Source organism: Halichoerus grypus, chromosome 7 (assembly GCF_964656455.1).
Source record: "Halichoerus grypus chromosome 7, mHalGry1.hap1.1, whole genome shotgun sequence".
NCBI lineage: Eukaryota > Metazoa > Chordata > Mammalia > Carnivora > Phocidae > Halichoerus > Halichoerus grypus.
In genome coordinates this window covers 135,037,568-135,048,595 of record NC_135718.1, presented here as the reverse complement: position 1 = coordinate 135,048,595, position 11,028 = coordinate 135,037,568, and positions in this window count along the sequence as shown.

Here is an 11,028-nt window from a genome sequence, read left to right as displayed (position 1 = left end):
CCAAGGTCCTCTTTCATTCCCTCTCAGTTTTGTAAAATTTTGTCCCCCAAATCTTCAGAGACATTCTATAGTTTAGGCTCTCCCAACATGGACTGTTCCAGCAAATCTACTGCCTCCAGAAAAATCTAAACCAGAATTCAGCATTCATTTTTTTGTTCAAGTACTCTGCCAAATTTGAGAGAACTTAATGGCAAGCACCACTTTCTTCCTTTCAGTGGGATACAGGGACTGGATAGGACATCCAGTACCTAGGTTTATAGGATCCTCTCCCAAGATCTGTCTCACAATGTGAGTGATGTTACCTGGCTCATCATCAGCAGGCTTCTAGTTGATGAGGGGATGCCAGTTTTCATTTTTCACAGGTGCCCTGACTGGGTTCTCTTGGAGCTCTCTTAGCTTAGTGTAAAAGAATGCATCTCCCTTCCCTCCCTGGTAGAGAAGGGAGGAAGTAGTCTTTCTCAACAGGCACTGCATGCCCTACAAGGCTGAGGACTTATTTCTCCCCAGGGTTCCTTTTCCATTGCTGGGGATTAAGAGTGTTTGTTTCTTGGTAGGGGCTGTTCTGACCTGATACTTCTCAGTAATTCCTGTGGGAATGTGAATATCGCATTTACTGGGAATGGAGTCTATATAGAATGTGAGGTAGTTAGTATGTGCTTTGGTTATTAGCCTCATTTCCAGAATAAGATAACCTCACTTAACATTCTCTTACATGAATTTGTGCTGATATGTCAAAGTATAAAATGAAAAATGCTATAATAGAAGAGAGAATAGACAGAAATTTAAGGATTTCTCATATTGCCTTGCCTTTTTAGATAGATGTTTCATTTCTTCACTTAGAAATGAGAAGGATAAGGAAGATCTTCCCCCCAAAATGCATGTTTGGGGTTCTGATTTTATATGCTTGTCTCCCTCTCATAGCTGCCTGCATTTGATATGTAATTGGCCTAAGATCGCAGGCTGAAATTTGGAGGCAGAATAGGGATCCAACCCTAGTAAGTGAAGCTCTGCTTTAGATGTTGGAAGTGGGGCAAAGATTCTACTATGACAGTATTTGTGGATGTGCCCCTCTTCCATTATGCCTTAGTACCTTTGCTTTTGCAAATACAGAGTTCTAAGAGAAGCCACTTACACTGAAATCAAAGTAATTCTATACTAATTAGATAGAGCAGGTAAGGTTCCGGAATACCTAACTTGGGTCCCCATGGTTGTTCAACTGACTCTCAGTCTTTATCAATCAATTTGGGAAAGTGGCCAGGGTCCCATTTGAATATTAGTAGGTTCTAGTAGCACATGGATGCTCTCTCCCACAACTTCAGATAAGGGATGTTCTTGAGAGACAGGCAATAGACATGATGAATTCCCTATAAGGGTAGCCATTGCCTTAAAGCACCATGAACTTCTTAAGCCTCATTGTGTTTGATTCTGCTGCCACTCCAGCATGACTCAAGTTTGACCATTTGGAAAAAGCTGCTATTAAGAATCTTGCATGTGCCTATGCCAGCTCTCTGTCATTTTTAGAATATGGCTTTGGTTCTCTATTTTGAGAAGGCATTTTATTCAGTTTCCAGTTGGTCAGTATTACTAAGAGACACTCAAGGCAATCTAGGGGCGGAGCAAGATGGCGGAGGAGTAAGAGACCTGGATTTCGTCTGGTCTCAGGAATTCAGCTGGATAGGGATCAAAGCATTCTGAACACCTACAAACTCAACAGGAGATCAAAGAAAAGAATAGCAACAACTCTCTGAACAGAAAAGCAACCACTTTCTGGAAGGGACCCAACAAGTGGCAGATCTGGGGAGACTCCCCTTCCTCCCCCGGGAGGAGCGGTGCGAGAGCACACCACAGGGATCTGCTGGGTTTGGAGACTCCACACCGAGTCGGGTGCCAGAGATAGAAACGCTCAGTCACAGGCCAGGTGAGCATGGAGTTCGGCCGGAGACCGGGGAGAGAGGAGTGATTGCCTGCTTTTCTCTGGGGGCTCACTGAGGAACGGGGCCCCGAGTTCTCGCTTCCTCTGGGATGGAGATTGGGAGGCCACCATTTTCACTCTTGGCCTCCAAAGCTGTACGGAAAGCTTGCAGGGAACAAAAGCTCCTGAGAGCAAACCCGAGCAGATTACTTAGCCCGGACCGGAAAAGGGCGGGGCAATTCCGCCTCGGGCAAAGACATTTGGGAACCACGGCAACAGGCCCCTCCCCCAGAAGATCAGCAAGAACAGCCAGCCAAGACCAAGTTTACCAATCAATGAGAACGGCAGAACTCCTGCGCTAGGGGAATAATGCACATAGAAACCATGGCTTTTTTACCATGATTCTTTAGTCTTTCAAAGTTAATTTTTTTTAACTGTCTTTTTTTTTTTTGAATTTTTCTTTTTCCCTTTTTCAACCAACATCTTATCAATCCCTTTTTTAAAAAACATTTTTATTTTTCATTTTTAGAGTCATATTGTATCCCTTCATAGTAGTTACCCTTATTTTTGGCATATATATATAAGTTGTTCTCTCCTTAAAATTTTGAGATAGTTTCTTCTAACAGATCAAAATATACCCTAAATCTCTAGTGTATGGTTTTGTTCTACTCTCCTGCCTGATCACATTCTCTCCCTTTTTTTCTTTTTTTTTTTAAATCCTCTTCTTTCTTTTTCCAAACAACTTCTTATCAATTCCTTTTATAAAATTTTTTATACTTTTCATCTTTACAGTCATATTCCATCCCTTCATCATATCAACCCTTATTTTTGTACATATATGAGTTTTTCTTTCTTTAAAATTTTGGGAGGCACTTTCTTCTAACAGACCAAAATACACCCAAAATCTAGTGTGTGGCACTGATCTATGCACCAGCCTGATCATATTTGATCATATTATGGTTTTTTTTGTTTTGTTCTGTTTTTGTTTGTTTTTATCTTTTTCTTTTTCTTTTTCTCTTTTCTTTTTCTCTTTTCTTTTTTCTTTCTTTCCCTTTCTTTTCCCCTGGTTTCAGGTCTTTTCTGATTTGTTTAGAATATATTTTCTGGGGAGTTTGTTACCCTGTTAGCATTTTGTTCTCTCATTAATCTAGTCTCCTCTGGACAAAATGACAAGACGGAAAAAATCACCTCAACCAAAGGAACAAGAGGTAGTACCAAATGCCAGGGACCTACTCATTACAGACATTAGTATGATGTCAGATCTAGATTCAGAATCATCACTTTAAAGATACTAGCTGGGCTTGAAAAAAGCATGGAAGTTATTAGAGAAACCCTTTCTGGAGAAGTAAAAGAACTAAAATCTAACCAAGTCGAAATCAAAAAGGCTATTAATGAGGTGCAATCAAATATGGGGGCGCTAACTGCTAGGATAAATGAGGCAGAAGAAAGAATCAGTGAGATAGAAGACCAAATGATGGAAAATAAAGAAGCTGAGAAAAAGAGAGATAAACAACTACTGGATCACGAGGGCAGAATTCGAGAGATAAACGATACCATAAGACGAAACAACATTAGAATAATTGGGATCCCAGAAGAAGAGAGAGAGGGGCAGAAGGTATATTGGAACAAATTATAGCAGAGAACTTCCCTAATTTGGGGAAGGCAACAGGCATCAAAATCCAGGAGGCACAGAGGACCCCTCTCAAAATCAATAAAAATAGGTCAACACCCTGACATCTGATAGTAAAACTTACGAGTCTCAGAGACAAAGAGAAAATCCTGAAAGCAGCTCGGGAGAAGAGATCTGTAACCTACAATGGTAGAAACATTAGATTGGCAACAGACCTATCCACAGAGACCTGGCAGGCCAGAAAAGACTGACATGATATATTCAGAGCACTAAATGAGAAAAATATGCAGCCAAAAATACTATATCCAGCTAGGTTGTCATTGAAAATAGAAGGAGAGATAAAAAGCTTCCAGGACAAACAAAAACTAAACGAATTTGCAAACATGAAACCAGGCCTACAAGAAATATTGAGGGCGCCTGGGTGGCTCAGTTGGTTAAGCAACTGCCTTCAGCTCAGGTCGTGATCCTGGAGTCCCAGGATCGAGTCCCACATCGGGCTCCCTGCTCAGTGGGGAGTCTGCTTCTCCCTCTGACCCTCTCCCCTCTCATGCTCTCTCTCACTCTCTCTCTCTCAAATAAATAAATAAAATCTTAAAAAAAAAAAATATTGAAAGGGGTCCTCTAAGCAAAGAGAGAGCCTGAAAGCAACATAGACCAGAAAGGAACACAGACAATATACAGTAACAGTCACCTTACAGGCAATACAATGGCACTAAATTCCTATCTTTCAATAGTTACCCTGAATGTAAATGGGCTAAATGCCCCAATCAAAAGATACAGGCTATCAGATTGGATAAAAAAAAACAAGACCCATTGATATGCTGTCTGCAAGAGACTCATTTTAGACCCAAAGACACCCCCAGATTGAAAGTGAGGGGGTGGAAAACAATTTACCATGCTAATGGACACCAAAAGAAAGCTGGGGTGGCAATCCTTATATCAGACAAATTAGATTTTAAACCAAAGACTGTAATAAGAGATGAGGAAGGACACTATATCCTACTTAAAGGGTCTATCCAACAAGAAGATCTAACAATTGTAAATATCTATGCCCCTAACATGGGAGCAGCCAATTATATAAGCCAATTAATAACAAAAGCAAAGAAACACATTGAAAACCATACAATAATAATGGGGGACTTTAACACGCCCCTCACTGAAATGGACAGATCATCTAAGCAAAAGATCAACAAGGAAATAAAGGCTTTAAATGACACACTAGACCAGATGGACTTCACAGATATATTCAGATCATTCCATCCCAAAGCTAGAGATTACACATTCTTCTCTAGTGCCCATGGAACATGCTCCAGAATAGATCACATCCTAGGTCACAAATCAGGTCTCAACTGGTACCAAAAGATTGGGATCATTCCCTGCCTATTTTCACACCACAATGCTTTGAAACTAGAACTCAATCACAAAAGGAAAGTCGGAAAGAACTCAAGTACACGGAGGCTAAAGAGCATCCTACTAAAGAATGAATGGGTCAATGAGGAAATTAAAGAAGAATTAAAATAATTCATGGAAACCAATGAAAATGAAAACACAACTGTTCGAAATCTTTGGGATGCAGCAAAGGCAGTCCTAAGAGGAAATTATATAGCAATACAAGCCTTTCTCAAGAAACAAGAAAGGTCTCAAATACATAACCTAACCCTGAACCTAAAGGAGCTGGAGAAAGAACAGCAAATAAAGCCTAAACCCAGCAGGAGAAGAGAAATAATAAAGATCATAGCAGAAATCAATGAAATAGAAACCAAAAGAACAGTAGAACAGATCAACGAAACTAGGAGCTGGTTCTTTGAAAGAATTAACAAGATTGAAAAACCCCTAGCCGGACTTATCAAAAAGAAAAGAGAAAGGACCCAAATAAATAAAATCATGAATGAAAGAGGAGAGATCACAACCAACACCAAAGAAATACAAACAATTATAAGAACATATTATGAGCAACTCTATGCCAGCAAATTAGATAATCTGGAAGAAATGGAGGCATTCCTAGAGATATATAAACTACCAAAACTGAACCAGGAAGAAATAGAAAACCTGAACAGACCTATAACCACTAAGGAAATTGAAGCAGTCATCAAAAATCTCCCAAAAAACAAGAGCCCAGGGCCAGATGGTTTCCCAGGGAAATTCTACCAAACATTTGAAGAATACCTATTCTTCTGAAACTGTTCCAAAAAATAGAAATGCAAGGAAAACTTCCAAACTCGTTTTATGAGGCCACCATTACCTTGATCCCAAAGCCAGACAAAGACCCCATCCAAAAGGAGAATTACAGACCAATATCCTTGATGAACATGGATCCAAAATTCTCACCAAATTACTAGCCAGTAGGATCCAACAGTACATTAAAAGGATTATTCACCACGACCAAGTGGGATTTATCCCTGGGCTACAAGGTTGGTTCAACATCCACAAATCATTAAATGTGATACAATACATCAATAAAAGAAAAAACAAGAACCATATGATCCTCACAATAGATGCAGAAAAAGCATTTGAGAAAGTACAGCATCCTTTCTTGATCAAAACTCTTCAGAGTATAGGGATAAAGGGTATATACCTCAAGATCATAAAAGCCATCTATGAAAAACCCACAGTGAATATCATTCTCAATGTGCAAAAACTGAGAGCTTTTCCCCTAAGGTCAGGAACATGGCAGGGATGTCCACTATCACCACTGCTATTCAACATAGTATTAGAAGTCCTAGCCACAGCAATCAGACAACAAAAAGAAATCAAAGGCACGCAAATCGGCAAAGAAGAAGTCAAACTCTCACTGTTTGCAGATGATATGATACTTTATGTGGAAAACCCAAAAGACCCCACCCCAGAACTGCTGGAACTCATACAGGAATTCAGTAAAGTGGCAGGATATAAAATCAATGCACAGAAATCAGTGACATTCCTATACACCAACAACAAGACAGAAGAAAGAGAAGTTAAGGAGTTGATCCCATTTACAATCGCACCCAAAACCATAAGATACCTAGGAATAAATCTAACCAAAGAGGCAAAGGATCTGTACTCAGAAAACTATAAAATACTCATGAAAGAAATTGACGAAGACACAAAGAAATGGAAAAACATTCCATGCTCATGGATTGGAAGAACAAATATTGTGAAGATGTCAATGCTACCTAGAGCAATCTACACATTCAATGCAATCCCCATCAAAATACCATCCACTTTTTTCAAAGAAATGGAACAAATAATCCTAAAATTTGTATGGAACCAGAAAAGACCCCGAATAGCCAGAGGAATGTTGAAAAAGAAGAGCAAAGCTGGCAGCATCACAATTCCGGACTTCCAGCTCTATTACAAAGCTGTCATCATCAGGACAGTATGGTACTGGCACAAAAACAGACACATAGATCAATGGAACAGAATAGAGAGCCCAGAAATGGACCCTCAACTCTATGGTCAACTAATCTTTGACAAAGCAGGAATGAATGTCCAGTGGAAAAAAGACAGTCTCTTCACCAAAGGGTGTTGGGAAAATTGGACAGCCACATGCAGAAGAATGAAACTGGACCATTTCCTTACACCACACACAAAAATAGACTCCAAATGGTTGATAGACCATCAAAATCCTAAAGGAGAACACAGGCAACAACCTCTTCGACCTCAGCCACAGCAACTTCTTCCTAGAAACATTGCCAAACACAAGGGAAGCAAGGGCAAAAATGAACTATTGCGACTTCATCAAGATAAAAAGATTTTGCACAGCAAAAGAAACAGTCAACAAAACCAAAAGACAACCAACAGAATGGGAGAAGATATTTGCAAATGACATATCAGATAAAAGGCTAGTATCCAAAATCTCTAAAGAACTTATCAAACTCAACACCCAAAGAACAAAGAATCCAATCAAGAAATGGGCAGAAGACATGAACAGACATTTTTCCAAAGAAGACATCCAAATGGCCAACAGACACATGAAAAAGTGCTCAACATGGCTCGGCATCAGGGAAATCCAACTCAAAACCTCAATGAGATATCACCTCACACCAGTCAGAATGGCTAAAATTAACAAGTCAGGAGACGACAGATGTTGGCAGGGATGCCGAGAAAGGGGAACCCTCCTACACTGTTGGTGGGAACGCAAGCTGGTGCAGCCACTCTGGAAAACAGTATGGAGGTTCCTCAAAAAGTTGAAAATAGAGCTACCATATGATCCAGCAATTGCACTACTGGGTATTTACCCCAAAGATACAAATGTAGGGATCCAAAGGGGTACGTGCACCCCGATGTTTATAGCAGCAATGTCCACGATAGCCAAAGTGTGGAAAGAGCCAAGATGTCCATTGACAGATGAATGGATAAAGAAGAAGTGGCATATATATACAATGGAATATTATGCAGCCATCAAAAGGAATGAGATCTTGCCATATGCAACGACGTGAATGGAACTGGAGACTGTTATGCTGAGCAAAATAAGTCAATCAGAGAAAGACGTGTATCATATGACCTCACTGATATGAGGAATTCTTAATTTCAGGAAACAAACTGAGTGTTGCTGGAGTGGGGGGTGGGGTGGGAGGGATGGAGTGGCTGGGTCATAGACATTGGGGAGGGTATATGCTATGGTGAGCACTCTGAATTGTGCAAGACTGTTGAATCTCAGATCTGTACCTCTGAAACAAATAATGCAATATATGTTAAGAAAAAAAAAGAAGATAGCAGGAGGGGAAGAATGAAGGGTGGAATCGGAGGGGGAGACGAACCATGAGAGACAATGGACTCTGAAAAACAAATGAGAGTTCTAGAGGGGAAGGGGGGTGGGAGGATGGGTTAGCCTGGTGATGGGTATTAAAGAGGGCACGTTCTGCATGGAGCACTGGGTGTTATGCACAAACAATGAATCATGGAACACTACATCAAAAACTAATGATGTAATGTATGGTGATTAACATAACAATAAAAAATGAAAAAAAAAGAGAGACACTCAATTCATCAGAGGTTACTTATAGGGCAAGCTCAATTGGGAGAGGGAGATGCAGTGATTCTAAAGCATTATGAATGCAGTCGTTTCAAAGGGAGGCAACTTAGTTTCAACTTGAGATGCTACCATGTTCTGCTAGACAGCAGCTGCCATCCCATAGTTCAGGGTTTTTTTTTCTATTACTAAGGACTTCTCCAAGTCTTGTGAGTTATTTCAGAGATGTTTGGAATGATATTCTTTATTATTCCTAGGAACTTGTTTGATAGAAACTGTTGTGCATTCTAATGAAAGATACAAGGTCCAAAGTGGATCAACCTTTCAGCAAGGGGTAACTTATAGCAAAAGCAACATTTTCTCCTGTTATCTCAGATGCTGGTTTTTACACTCAGAATGGTCAATACTCACAATTTTAGCCTAGAGCTGAATTTGATAAAAATAAGTTTCTTTTTTTATGCTCCTTTTTTTGTTGACATAAATTTTTCCTAGAGTTAAATGCACAGATCTTAAGCATATGTAAAATTTAATGAATTCTGATTAATATACATTCCTGTTTAACCATCATTACAATCACGATATAGATTATTTCCATCACCCTGGAAACTTCCTTTATTTCTACTTCTATTCTCTCAACCCCCTACAGGCAAACATTGTTCTTTTTGTCACCATAGATTAGTTTTGCCTGTTCTAGAATATCGTATAAATAAACTTATCTATGTGTATCTTCTATGTCTGGCTTTTTTTCACCTACCATAATATTTTTGGGGTTTGTCCTTATTGTTGCATGTATCAATGGTTCTCTGAGCTTGTGTATCTGTAAGTTGTTTTCACAACTTAAATAAAACCAATTAGATCTTTCAGCCATTATTTCTTTTAGGTATTTTTTTTCCATCTCATTCTCTCTCCTCTCTTTTTGGGAAATTTCAGCCATTATTTCTTTTAGGTATTTTTTTTCCATCTCATTCTCTCTCCTCTCTTTTTGGGACTCTGATTCTGTGGTTAGACTGTTTAATATTGTCATTTATATCACTGAAGTTTTGCTCACTTTTCCTAATTCTCATTTTCTTTTTTCCTCAGAATAGATTTCTGTTGGTATTTCTTCAAGTTCACTAATTTTTATTCTCTAATCTGCTCGTAAATTCATCCAGTAAAATTTTTGTTTCTGGTATAATTTTCAGTTCTAGAGTTTTCATTTGGCTTTTTTTCATGGTTTAATTTCTCTGTTGAGGTTATTATGATTTAGTTTTTATTTTAAGTCCTTAAACATATTATTATAACTTCTTTGAAGTATTAATATGCTAATTCTAACACGAGAGCTACCTCAGGGACTATTTCTATTGATGCGGGTTTTTTTTCTTGATTAAGGGTCACCATAACCCGTTTTTAAAAAAATTGTGTAGTAATTTTTGATTATATACACAACATTTCGTATAATGCATTATAGAGACTCTAGACTCCTTGATCTTCCTTTCATGAGTGTTGGTTGTTTGATCTAGTAGTTGAGTTACTGGTTTGTCACCTTGATCTTAAGTATGCTTGGTCTTATGCTTTGTTATAACACATCTCTGGTGTTAAAAATCAAAATTCAACTGAGTAAATTTAAAGATCTAATTGGTTTTATTTAAGAATTCATGAACTGGGTAGCATCCCATCTGGCAAATACAAGGGAGCTCCAAGGAGTTGTACAAAATGAAAGACTTTTATAGGCAGAAACAGGGCAGGACAAGCAACTTATTAGCAAAAGAAAAGAAAGGATTGTTATGGGCAAGGTCCCTTAGGGGGAAAGGCAGAAAGTCTTAATGCACAGATTACCTCACAGGTGCTGATCAGGAAATCCCAGACTGGTTTAAAATTCCATTCCTAGGAGAGGCCGAAACTGCTTTTAGGTGGTATTAAGGCTTGGTGGGGCTTAACATTAAGTGACTCCATTTTGAACCTGTTTCTTTTTAACACTGGAAAGCCCTGATGTCTCGTAAGCCCTTCTAATTTTGTAAGACTCAACTCTAAACTTGAGTCTTCTCTACCCTGCATCAAATGTGGAGTGGAAATGTCCCCAGGGGAAATGGAAATGTGGACCTCACCCAATGATTGTGGTTTTGTTGATTTTAAGGATCTAATCTTCTACAGTTTCTGCTTTCTTACGGTTGCTCTCTGGTGCCTTCATTAGGTAGTATTTTGTTTTGTTTTTTAAATTTATTTTGTTGAGAGATATAATTGTTATCTTTCAAGGACTTAGTTAAAATAAACTACTTCTCCATTACTAAAACTTGACTTCAAAATGAATTTCAAACTGCATATTTTGTATTGTACACATAATGAACTATGAAATTCGGGAAGTGATTAGATGAATATTTGCAAATATGTTTTCCTTTCTCTCTAGCCTGATCTTGTTTTCTCTTTCCCTGGACACTGGTATTTAATTCTTGGTTTTCTGCATGCCTCAGCAGTTTGAGCCTCTAGCATTTTTCCCTCTCACATTCCCAACCTTTGTTTAGTACTTTTCCTGATCACAGTACTCTTTACACTAAATTG